Here is a 12,532-nt window from a genome sequence, read left to right on the forward strand (position 1 = left end):
CTGTTGCTGCTGTAGGGCTCAGGAGGTTCCTCCTGGGCAAGACAGTGGGGTCAGGGCTGCGTGCATCGTCCCTGCTGGCTCCAGTGGGTATTCTCTCCTAGGGTGAGAGAAGGCACACGTGCACTGCAAGGACTATTTTGGGGACCTTCTGCCATTGGGGCTGTCAGTAAGACCTAAGAGCACACAATACAGAAGGGTTCCCTAGGTTTCCCCAACAGGAATAGCCACGGTGCTAAGAAACCAAGGAGAGCTTCTCAGCCTGTTTGCTAGGGAAGGAGACATCCTGGGCAGTGACATGAAATTGGATCTGCGTGGTTCTATGGCATGAGTCTCACCTTACTTGCCCATTTCCAACACACTGAGCAGGCAGCTGTGTCTCATAGTGGGCTCACTCCTGAAGCCAGCAATGTTTTGCAGCTTTCACGCTGATCTGAGCACATGGATGGGTAACAGCCTCTGAGGCCCTCTTGGCACTCACCCCTTACACATCTCTTCTGTCCCTTGTGAAACAAAGAGAGAGGAAATGTAAAGAAACCAGCCCCCCCCCTGCCATAAAGCAGCCCTTTGCCTGAGCAGCTCCTGTGGAAATGAAGTGTCATTCCTCTCTAGAAAAGCAGCAGAGAGCTCTCTGCAGAGCAGCAGAGCTTAAAGGTATGGGGAGAGAAGGAAATCAAGTAAGTGACAATGATGACAGCATCCGTCACAAGCTAAGTCAATCAGCAGACGCCCTGCTTGCATTTCCTCACACTCAATAAGGGTTGAATTTTTCTTGTTCCTTTCCCGTTGGGTGCTCACATCACATACAATGCTTCACAAATGCAGATTCCTACCTTGTGTGTAAAAAGTGAGGTGAATGGTTTCAGCACAGCTGGTTCTTGTAAAGCTGTTCTGGCTTCAAGTATTCAAGGATCTTTTCTGAGCCCCAGGACCTCCATTCCCAGTATTTAAAAGCTCAGCTTTTATTTTAAATTCTGCTCCAGCTCTCAATTTTTCGCTTATAATTTTGCTCCAGAAAGGCAAAACATAGAAATTAAAAGACATCCCCCCCAAAAACATGATTTTTTACTTAACATTAGATAATTTGATGCTATCTTGAAGCATTAGAATCACAGCTGATAATATCAAAAAGAATATTCACAGTAACCTCTGTGTTAAACAAATGGCACATAAAAGGCTGACCGACATTAAAACCTTTTGGAAAACAAGTAACAACCCACAACACAAGGAAGAATAGGTGGTGGGAGTGTAACCCACAGGATTTCTGCCAGGTTCTGTAAGATTATTGTCCTCCAGTAGTACCACAGGAGGTTCAGGTGGGATATTAGGAAAAATTTCTTCTCCAAAAGAGCAGTGACGCAGTGGCACAGCTGCCCAGGGTGGTGGGGAGTCACTGTCCCTGGAGGTGTTCAAGCTCTGCAGAGATGTGGCACTGAGGGACGTGGTCAGTGAGCACGGCAGGGCTGGACTGGGGTTGAACTGAATGGTCTTAGTGGTCTTTTCCAAATTTAATGATAGTTTCATTCTAAATTCCTCACCAGAGCCGTGGGAATCAGGTGGTCAAAGCATTCTTTTAGGCAGGTGGGCCCCCATGTGATTGCTGTAAGCTATTATTGCTGGCTATAGAGGACACCCCAAAGGGGGGGAGGTGCTGGTATGTTCAGGGGGCTGGGTGGCCATCCTGGGGTTTGGGCTGGAGGGGAGCTGGGCTTTTAGTGCTTTCTGTTGGAGGGCTGAGCATTTCCCGTGAGGAACCTTTGTATAGCCTGGAGGATGAAGGTGTGCTTCCATCTCCCAGAGGTGTAAGAGCCTAGACAGGCTGGCAAAGCCTCAGTGTGCTTCCAGTGTTGGAGAAGCAAAGCCTGGGTGATGTCCAAGAACTGAGGAGCTCTGTGCACCTTAATGACAGTGAGTGCAGTGTGAGATGCTTCCCTCTGTGGGACAACCTGCCTATCTGGGTTATTCTGAACTGGGAACTGAGGAGCTGGTGTGCTGGTGGATGTTTGGGTGAGGGAAGGTGTGTTTGCAGCAGATGGACCTAGAGAACACCTCCCACAGTGACACGTTCCCGTGGTGTAGGGACCAGTGCTGGCTGAGCTGAATCAGGAGCAACTATTGCTCTCCAATGGAGTGTCTTGCTGCTTTAGGTGCATTGCTTTTAGGCTGATGTGTGGCTGATCTGGCCCTTCCAACAACGGCTGAATGCTAACAGCTGAAGGCTTAACAGTAATGTGCTTACTGTAATAAGATTTATTATTTTAAATGCCTGATTAAGTGCCCCGGGGACTGGAATCCTTCCTCTTGCTGGGGCACTGACAAGTGCCCTGGCACAGGTGAGTTCATCCCTCTTCAGTAAATGCTGGTGTTTTATGCCTTTTGTGTGTGTAAAAATGTGCTTTGCTCTTGGAGCTGCTACTGGTTTCACCAGGGGCTCCTCTGAGGTGAGTTCTGCTCTTGGAGCTGCACAGCCATAGTTGGTTGTTTCATCTAGCCTCAGAATTGGGCTTTACCTGAGGGCACCTGCAATTTAGAGCTGTGAAGTCACAGCCCTTGGCATCCCAACAGCACCACTTGTGTGGGGAGCGGTTCTGCCAAGCGCCTGGGCATTATGGGCATTATGCAGCCATCCCTATGCACGATATATGTGCACGATGCCCTCAAGGTAAGGAAGGGAATGGGCCATTGCTCTGAGGTGGGAAGGAAAGCAAACTTCCAGCAGCTCAGCCACTGTGAGTTCCCAGACAAAATCTAAATTTCATCTTGATGATAAATATAGTGTGCTTCATGTCTGCAACTGTGTGCTCAAACTGCACTAGAGAGTTAGAGCAGAAATTGAGAAGAAAATTTAATATTCAGATTCAACCAGTGATTCCCTTGAGGGAAATTTTCTCAACTTGTCTGATTCCCCAAGGAGGCGGTATGCCCACAGAACTAATTTTGCAAGTAATGATCAGATGAAATGAGGTTCTATCCACGGCTTAGGAGACCTAACTAGGCACTAGTTGAATTCATATCAAAGTTTTCATGACTAATAATGGAAAAGTGTGTTTGGAAACTTTTCGTTGAATAAAATGGACTGAAATAGAAAAGCATTCTCCTTCTCAACTTGTGGATAGAATCATAGAATCATTAAGATTGGAAAGAGCCTCAGAGGTCACCAGGTCCAACCCATCCCCACCATGCCTACTGACCATGTCCCTCAGTGCCACATCTGCACCGTTCTTGAGCACCTCCACGGACGGTGACCCCACCACAACTCTGGGCAGCTTTGCCAATGCACTGCCATCCTTGATTGTGCCCTCTGAGGCTTGTATTGAAGGGAATGCTTCTCCTTTCCATGGCCTTTGTTCCTTCTGTCGGATCTCCCACAGGAGCTGATGTAAGTTCTCACATCATGAGAGATGTAGAAAAGTTGCCTGTTGTCTTGGAAACGCAGGCAGCTACTTCTGGAAAAGTGGATTGCAAAGGGCAAGCAGGAAGGCAACTGATTTGTTCCAAATTCAGATTCAGTGTCCCAAATAGCATATGTCTGCTGAATTCTTGCTCTGTCTGGGACTTCTTAAAAATTTTGTTTTCAGGATATTTGGAGATAAATGCTGTCACTCCTTAGCGCTAGTAGAATGGCTGAGAAGTTTAGGGATGACTTATTCCTTATTAGTAAGTATGTGATGGAAAATACACTGATTTTCCAGTATGCTCTGACCTTGGCAGCAGAGGAACACGTGGAGTGCTGAAGTAAGCAAAGAAGATGGGAAGATTCCTGGGAGAAGTTGATGTCCAGTGGCTGGTAATGCCCAGATTCCCCTCAGGAGGAGTGCTGGGGGGAAATCCTCATGTCAAAAGTGGGTGCCAACCCCAGCAAGCTCCAGTCAATGTCTGAGCCTGGATGAGTTTCCCCTCAGCAAATGCTCATGATGGATTACTCTGAGTTGCAGTCATCATTTGGTGACAGCCATCCAATGTCCCAAACCCCACAGGAAAAGATATTTTGATCAGAATTGTTAAATGGCATCCAGAGGGAGACCTGCAAGAGGCCCGAAGTCTTCTGACTGTGACCATCTCTCCAAAGCTAAATGGGATGATGCTCCCAGCATGGCCAGTGATCTCTTGGGGAGGTTGAGGCTTATCTTGGTGTGCAGGAGGATACTGGTTTGTGCTGAACTGTGGGGTGGAAATATCTGTGTTTTTTTAGTTTAATTCCTTTGAGCGGAGAAGTTGCATGAAGGCAATTCTCTTTGATTCTCCTCTCCTTTGTGCTGATTTTCCACCAAGCCCTGGTGAGTCTGACCTGTGACCACAGTGCAGAGCTGACTTGTTAGCCTAACTCTCTGCTGAAGCTCTCAGAGTTACTGCAGTAAGTGTGCTGAGATCCACGCTGATCCATTACTGGACTTGGGGTTGGTTTATCAAAGGAAATCAAGGTGCTGGGGCCATGGACATCTATCACATCTATCTGCAAATGCCTTTTGCATTTTGTGGCTGACCTGGTCCCATAGAGTTTGCTCTGAAAACATGGCTGGGGAGGGGGCTGTTCCTTGAGCTTCTCAGGTCTGAACCATGGCTTGAGGGCTTGGCATTGGGATGGCATGCTCAGTTCCCAGAGGGTGAAGCTGGCAGCTCTCAGCTACGCTGCTACTCCTTCAGAAGACAGGGGCTGGCATCCCAGTGGTTTGTGGCTCATGCAAGATCCTTTGAAATCTTTTTGTGAGTGGGGATATTTTGCTTTTTTTTTCATCAGATGCCAGTGTGGGAACAATGCAATTAGCCCCCTGGCAGACTGGAGCAGTGAGCAGCAATTGCTTTGTTTCTAACCCACCACATTGGTTGCATAGCTGTAGTGTTTCCTTTCCTCAAAAAAATTTTGCATTTTAGAGGTTGGTAACCATTCACTTAAATTTCTCCTTGCTGAGAGGAGAGACGTGTCTTGTTGCTTGCTTGTACAAAAGACAGCAGCCTGTGGACAACAGAGATTTCAGCCCTAGAAGCACTGGAGGTCCAGATGATGTGTCAGAGGTCTCTGTCTTGTGTTGTGGGGTGCTTGTAAATTGTATTCACCCTACCCGTAAAACCTGCTTTACTTTTCATGGGACTGAGCAGTGATGGGCACTTGGCTGCCTTTTTTTTTTTTTTTTAATTTTCCCAGCCATCATCGTTGCTTTTGTTTTTTTCTTTTTTTTTTTAAAATAATTTTAAATCCACTAGAGGGCAACATGATCTGGTGTGGGAGAGGGAGAAGTGAGGAAACGGCACAATGCTGGATGATGGCCGTGGGGACTAGCAGAGGGCTCTGGGTGGGATGGGGATGGGGGTGGCAGTGGCAGGTCAGGAGCAGCTCCCTGCTGGCCTCTGGTTTGAGGCTCACTCATGTTTTCACTAAAAAGTGAAAACTAAAAGGGGTGTAAGGGGTAGCAAATAGCCTGCGCTTAGCTGCAGCGGCTTGGGCAGAGCAGGAAAGGAACAGCCCTGTTGGAGGTGGGGAGAGGTGAGGATGGAGGTGGGCACTTATCAATGAAATGCTCAGGGTTTTGCCAGCTGTGAGGTCAGAGCTAGTGAGCTGTGGTGGCAGCTGGCCAGCAACCGTGTGGTGTGGTTATAAAATGTGTAAGCTCTAAGACATGTTTCCTTGGCTGCAATCTGAACCCTTCTGCTCTACTGCGAGCACTTCCCCTTCCGCAGCGTCCTCGTCCTGCAGCAATACCATCCCACACCTCATATCCCAAACACTGCCGTGACTGAGCAATGTGACCTTTGTCCATAGGAGAAAAAGCGAGCAGGAGGACAGCTGGAGTCTTTATATGCTCCCGATGCAGTTTCACCGTTTACAGCCACCTCTCCATCCAGGTTTCAGTGGAACGTGCTGTGTTCCCACTCTACAGCTGTCCTCCTGGGCAGCACCTTGGGAATGATCTGAGGGGCTGGGAGACCTTCCTGAAGGCTGCCAGGAGAGCAACATTAATTCCAGCTCAGTGCATTATGTACTTTATTTTCCTTCTGTGGTTTGCTTTTCTTTACTTTCATCTCCTCCAGATTTGGCTGCACAGAAATTTCTACTTCAACCCAACCTGTGTGCTTTTGACAGACAGGCTGATTTATGATCTACAGCTGGGAGGAGTAGTTAAGGTTCAGCTGCAAGCTCTGGAGCTAAGGTGAGAGTGCTGTGTTTCAGCCTAGTCCTATTTTATGATCTTAGGTACGGAGAGCTGTGAGCAGCTGAAGGAAGGCACAACCAATGCCCACAGCTCTGCAGTGCTCTGGCTGATGTTCCCAATCCCACCTCCCCATCCACTTCTGGGCACCAGACATGATCTACTGGGTTCAAGGGGCTCAGCAGGAGATGCTGCAAACTATGTGCATCCCCCTGGGAGTGAGTTCCATGTTGGAGAAGGGAACGTTAGGCCTGGCCTCTCCCTAGGCCTAAACTGATGCTGTAAACAACTGCTGGAGCTCCTTGGAAACAGGCCCAGATGGAAATATGCCCAAATTTCCTAAAAGTCAATGAAGCAAGAAGGTAGCGTGAGATCTTTAGAAAATAATAAAAATGCTGTTTCCATTGCAGAGCTATGCAGTGACTGTTAGCTTGCGGGAGCTTTTGCACAGCCTTCTCTTGTCATTCCCTCCCCCTTTGCCTTTCTGAAGGTTTTCGTGGGAAAAGTGGCCAAGGAAACTGCAAACACCCAATGGAAAATTTAGAAACAGCTCTTTCTGAATGAAAACTATATATGTATATATTTAAAGGCAGGGACAAACCTTGCTGCGTTCTCCAGAAAAACTTCACTTAGTTTACTTTTGTGAATGAATCATCGCCATTAAGAAGGAAGGATTGCTGCTCTTGTCCCTCCTGCTTCCTCTTAGGCTGCTGCCTCACCCCCAGAATATGCACTGCTGATTCCCTGCAGCAGCTGGCTGCTGGAAATTCCCCCTTTTTCCTGGCTGGGGCGGTTGCTGCTGCTCATGAAGAAGCACAGCTGAAACGTGCTGTGATGAGCAGGAGGAGCCCTGCTGTGCCTGAGGGCAGCAGAGCAGCCCAACAGGAGAGTCTGCTGGGGGGCTCTTGGGAAAGTGGTGCTCTGCCCCAGCGCTGGCAGGAGAAAAGTAAACTGCTGCAGGGCAGCAGGAGCTCCATAGGAGGTGTTTGGGAAATTTGTGAGAGTTGCAAAAAACCAGGGAAAATAGCACAGAATCATAAACGGTTTGTGTTGGAAGAGACTTAAAAACCCACTTGGTTTCATGCCTCTGATGTAGGCTGGTTGCCCCCAGCAGATCAGGCTGCCCAGGGACGCCATCCTACCTGGCCTTGCACCAGAATGTTTATCTAAGGGATGGTCAGGTTCTGGGCCCACAGCAGGGGCTTAAGGACTCAAATGGTGTGGACAAGCAGTGTTAGTCAAGAGGAAAAATGATAGTGATGGGTTGGTGGTTGGACTAGATGATCTTAGAGGTCTTTTCCATCTTTAATGACTCTGCCTGGGATGCGGAGCCCCTAGATGCAGCTGGGAAAGAAATTCAGTGCAGAACACAAAGCATGGCAGCCTTGCAGAGTGGGACCCACTGTAGGCAGATGACACCAGTGAGCACCTATGTCTCCAGTTCTGCCAAGCTGGTTGTGTCCTGGTGGCTGTGTCACGTACAGAGCTCCTGGCTGCTGCTTTTTCCCAGCTCACAAAGCAGTGCTGTGTGCTGCTGCAGGCTGTGAGCAGGGGAACTCAGGGCTCATTCAAGAAGCCCTAATTTTTCAGGCTCTGCCTGTACCTGATGGCTGGCTGTCCTGGCTGCCTTGTAGGCTGCACTGTGTATGTTTATTTTATTGCTTTTTTTTCTTGTGATCTTCATTTTATGTATGTGCATTTTCACCAGACCTGGTGAAAATGTTTAGCAGCTTTTACATCACTTAAACTTCCCCTTTGCTCCCTACCATAACTGGGTCTGGGGTAAAATAGAATAAGAAATATCCATGTAGCTCAGCAAAGTGCAGATGGGAAGGGGCCTTTTGCATTTTCTCTGGTTTTGCTTCTGGTTAGCTTTTGTTCCATGCAAGGCTTGCAGTCAGCAGAGAGGAAAAAAACAGTCTGCTAGGAAAGACGGGATGCAGCTGTGGGCTTCTGGCTGCAGATTTGGGAGTGGGAGTGCAGCGCAGTCCCATGCGCTCAGCTGGAGCTGTGCAGCAACTCCTGCCTGGGGATCCGTGGTAGAAAACCCTCCCGCACCTCTGCCCTGAGGTGAGTGCCTGCAGCAGGGGGTGCAGCTGATCTGGAGGCAGAGGAAGGCTGAGTGAAACCTTTGGTGTTTGTCTCAGCCTTGCAGCTCATAGTGGGAGCACTGGGGTTCTTTCACAGCGCATGCAAGAACCCAGTGATGCCAGAATGGCTGAAACCTATGGGAAATTAAAACTGAGTAACTCCCATTGGTTTTTTTGCTTTTTTTTTTTTTTTTCCCCTGAAAATTTCAAAAAATGCTTTGCTTCAAACTCTTTCCCCATTTCTACTTAATTTTGCTTAACTTTAATTAATGACTTTAACATCATGGTTCAGTATCAAACTTAGTGCTTAAATTCACATAGAACTGAAGTGCCAGCAGCAATAATAACCCTATTTATTAATGGCCATTCCCATAGCACAGAGAATCATAATCACAGAATGGCTCAGGTTGGAAGGGACCTTGAGGCCCATCCAGCTCCAACCCCTGCCATGAGCTGGCTGCCCCCCACTAACTCAGGCCACCCAGGGCTCCATCCAGCCTAGCCTTGAGCCCCTCCAGGGATGGGGCACCCACAGCCCTCTGGGCAGCAGTGCCAGGGCCTCAACACCCTCTGAGCAAAAAAAGGTTTCAGCTAATATCTAATCTAAATCTCCCCTCTTTCACTTTAAAGCCCCTTGTCCTATTGCTATCAGACAGCCCTGGGATAAGGGGGCCATGGCCCCTTCTTTCTGATCTTCATCATTTCAGGGCTCCGGACCACTCTCATTCCCTCTCTCCTGCCCCTAAAGAGTTAATAAAGGAATTAATTGTAAGCTGAAGTAATTCTGCTGCCTGAGCTTGATTTAGCTTGAGGGGAAAAAACAGAAGAAATAGAAAGCCAAACAGAAAAATACCAAACGTCATCCCCCAGTTGAATTACATTTTTTCTTCTAGTTGAGTAAAGAGCGATGTTTTGAGGAAAGCGAACCTCGGCAGAGCATGCAGGCGCAAGGAGGGCTGTGTGATATATGATGAAGTGCAGCCATAGCGAGCTGGGCAGTTTAACTGTTCTAGCAGGCAGATGCAGAGGAGTGAGAGGATGTGGAGCCACATGCTGTACACATGCATACACACATACACACGCACACACACAGAGCCCTGCTGCCTGCAGGGACATAGCTGCAGTGGCACTGGGCCTCTCAGCTCCCAGCTTGGCTGCTTCCTGCCCATGGGGCTGTGCTGCAGCGCTGTCCTGGTGGTCGCTGAGGTGATGTGACCCTGTTGTCACCTCAGCTGTTCTGGGTGGGGACAGGTTTTCTGTCACGTCCATCTTTTAGTGATTTTTGTGCTGTCTCAGCATTGAGGTGCTGGCTGTTGCTGAGCAGCAGCTATGGGTATCTGCGTGATGCCCATCTCCATAGCCGGTGTGCGGCGTGGGGCTGAAGGGCTCTTTGTGTCCATGGCCAAGAACCACCATAACAGCAACAAGTTTGTGTCATTCATCCCTCCCCTCTGCCTTCAGAAGGAGAATACTTTGTGAAGCTCACAAACCCCAATGGACATGGTTAGTGGGCATGGCAGTGATGGGCTGATGGTTGGACTAGATGACCTTAGTGGCTTTTTCCAACCTCATACCTTGATTGACTTCCAAGGCTCTCCCATGCACTGCTGTTTTGAGCTGTCACTTTGTGCGCTGGTTGTTTTCCAGCTTTTTCTGGGAGCACCCTGTCCGTGGAAAAGGCAGTAATCTCACATATATCTGAGAGGTGAGAGCTGAAGGAGAAAGCAGGCTGGAGCTGCGTGGCATGGGGACAACCACTGGGATGGGCGCAGCCGTGGCGCCGGCAAAGGGTCGGAGTCCGCTGGCTGTCGTGGTGCCAGGACACAGCGATAAAATGCTGAGCAATGGCATCTGGGACTGCTTAGCTTCCTTCTTCCACCCCTTTGGATGCATCTTCGTGGCTGCTCCATCCAGATCAAACCCGTGGGGTGGCTGCTGTGCTCCTGGCAGGGTTTGGGCAGCCCAGCAGAGAGTCCTATTGCTGGTCCCTGTGGCTGAGGATGAATGAGGCGGATCTCACGGTGCTGGTTGCTGTTCTGAGTGGTGAAATTGCTGAGCCAAATCTCATGTGCTCAGGAATTGTTTGTCTGTTGTTTTCCTGGATTTCTCAGCAAGGACAAGATCTAAAAGCCTCTCTCATTTTTTTCTTAAGAGCAATATCTCCCAATGTTCTTATAACTCCAGGAGCTGGGGGTTTAGGGCACCAAATATCCCCAAATATGTGCAAAAGATGCCATGAGCCATCTCAGCCCCAACCCTCATCTCTTTGAGATAGGAATGGGGACAGTGTGAAGCTTGCTCCTGCAGTTGGGCAGGGCTCACGCATTCCACTCATCACTTCTATTAACAATGTTTGATGTCACTGAGGAAAAATGCTTTATTTATCTTTTACTCACTTTAACCCAATTTGAAGAAAAGTCTTTGCTTATGTTGCCTGGTGAGGAAGTTGTCCAGCAAGGGCAGAGATGGAGGCTGTTGGAGGATGTTTACTCAGAGAGCTGGCGCGGAAGGGGAGTTTCCTAAAGAGGGAGTTGGGTGCAGGGGACATCTCTAGCTGTCATTTTAATTTCCTCTGTGTGAGTGATGGGTCTCTGCCTCTCAGGGACAACACACGGATGCTGGACATGCATTTCGCAGTTGTGACAGAGTGCCATGAACAAATTCATGCCTCCAAATCTGCTCCATGGACACCCTGTTGGCTCTCATGCCACAGATTGGGTGGTCTGATGACTCCCCATCTGCCGGTGGGATCCTCCATTTAATGAAAGGCAGGGAGGTGGCAGCAATGAGAGGAGCTCCTTTCACCTTCAGTGCTGCCTTCTGTGGTGTGTGCCCTGGAAGAGATGTAGGGTGAACACTGTGGTTACCCTATGGCTTCTGGACCTTTTCCCCTGTACCCAGACTTCTATGGGTCTTTATGGGGGTTGAGGAGTGGCATGACTACCTGCTGGCTGGGAAATTGGATGTGCCAAATGGTGCCAGTTGTCTTGGAGACTGAATTACACTGCTTTTCCTCTGGGTGCCCAGCCAAAACTACAGAAACATAGAATGGTTTGGGTAGGAAGGGACATTACAAACCATCAAGTTCCAACCTCCTGCCTTGGGTGCACCAGCTCAGGCTGCCCAAGGCCCCATCCAACTTGGCATTGGGTACCTCCAGGGATGGGGCACCCACCCACAGCTCTCTGGGAAGCAGTGCCAGGGCCTCACTGTCCTCATAAAGAAGAATTTCTTCCTGGTGTCTGATTTATGTACCTCTTTTATTTTAAAGCCATTGCCCCTTGTTCTGTCACCATCCTCTTCAATAGCGTCCTTCCCCATCCTTTCTGTAGGCTCCTTTAGGTACTGGAAGCCTCTATAAGATCTTCTTAGAGCCTTCTGACTGTATCAGTCTCCTTCCCTCAATCCTGAACCCCGGAGGGACTCTTCCACAGCTCTTCTGCAGAGGGCACCATGGAGAGATGGGGATCTGAGGGGTTTTGAGGCCTTCTGCCTGAAGATGTGAGGACTAGTTTGGAAGATGTGTGAGGTGGTAGACTGGAAGGGTTGTTCTTCTGCCTATGGTACCAGACCAGAAACTGATGGCCTGGGGTTGTTTGTACTAGCGGGAGCTGCATTATGATGGGACTAGTGAGTGGTACTTAACATGAAGTTAGGTACTGAGAACAACACAGACTATTTCTCAGCTGCAAATACCAAGCCTGCAGCAGGGAAAGCAGTACTTTGTTCCCATGATTCCATGGCCAGCTCAAACCTGTGCTTGTGCTTCCTCCTGCTTCCCCCCTCACTGACAGGCACCTGGGTTTCCATCCATAGGCGTAGTTTTAATGTTTGCAGGGCAATGTTAGGCTTGCCTTTATGCTATTTTTATTTTTTTTTCCATGCCAATCATTAGACCTCCCTTCAAACTCCAAAAAAGAGAGATGATCATGAGACTCTTCATTGCATTTCGTAGATTGCACATACAACATATGTTTACAATGAATTTATAGACCCCTATAAAGGGGCTAACATGCATTATGTTTAATTAATGCAGCAGAAATTATATCATTATAATAACTGCCTGGCCTTTAGATGTAAAAACCAGCGCCAAGGATTCCCAGATGAATCATCCCTGATAAGAACCAGAAATGACACAGGCCATATATTGTATGGCGAATTTGTTTGGATTGGTACCTTTAGGGTATTCAGCCTTGCCAACTCTCTGTGGTGCTGACACAGTTTATTACACATTTTCATTTATTAAGAGATTATTTGACTGCAGTTTGTTGTTTTATTGTACAGCAGGTGATAATTTTA

Source organism: Tympanuchus pallidicinctus, unplaced genomic scaffold (genome assembly GCF_026119805.1).
Source record: "Tympanuchus pallidicinctus isolate F22 unplaced genomic scaffold, pur_lepc_1.0 scaffold3, whole genome shotgun sequence".
NCBI classification, from domain to species: domain Eukaryota; kingdom Metazoa; phylum Chordata; class Aves; order Galliformes; family Phasianidae; genus Tympanuchus; species Tympanuchus pallidicinctus.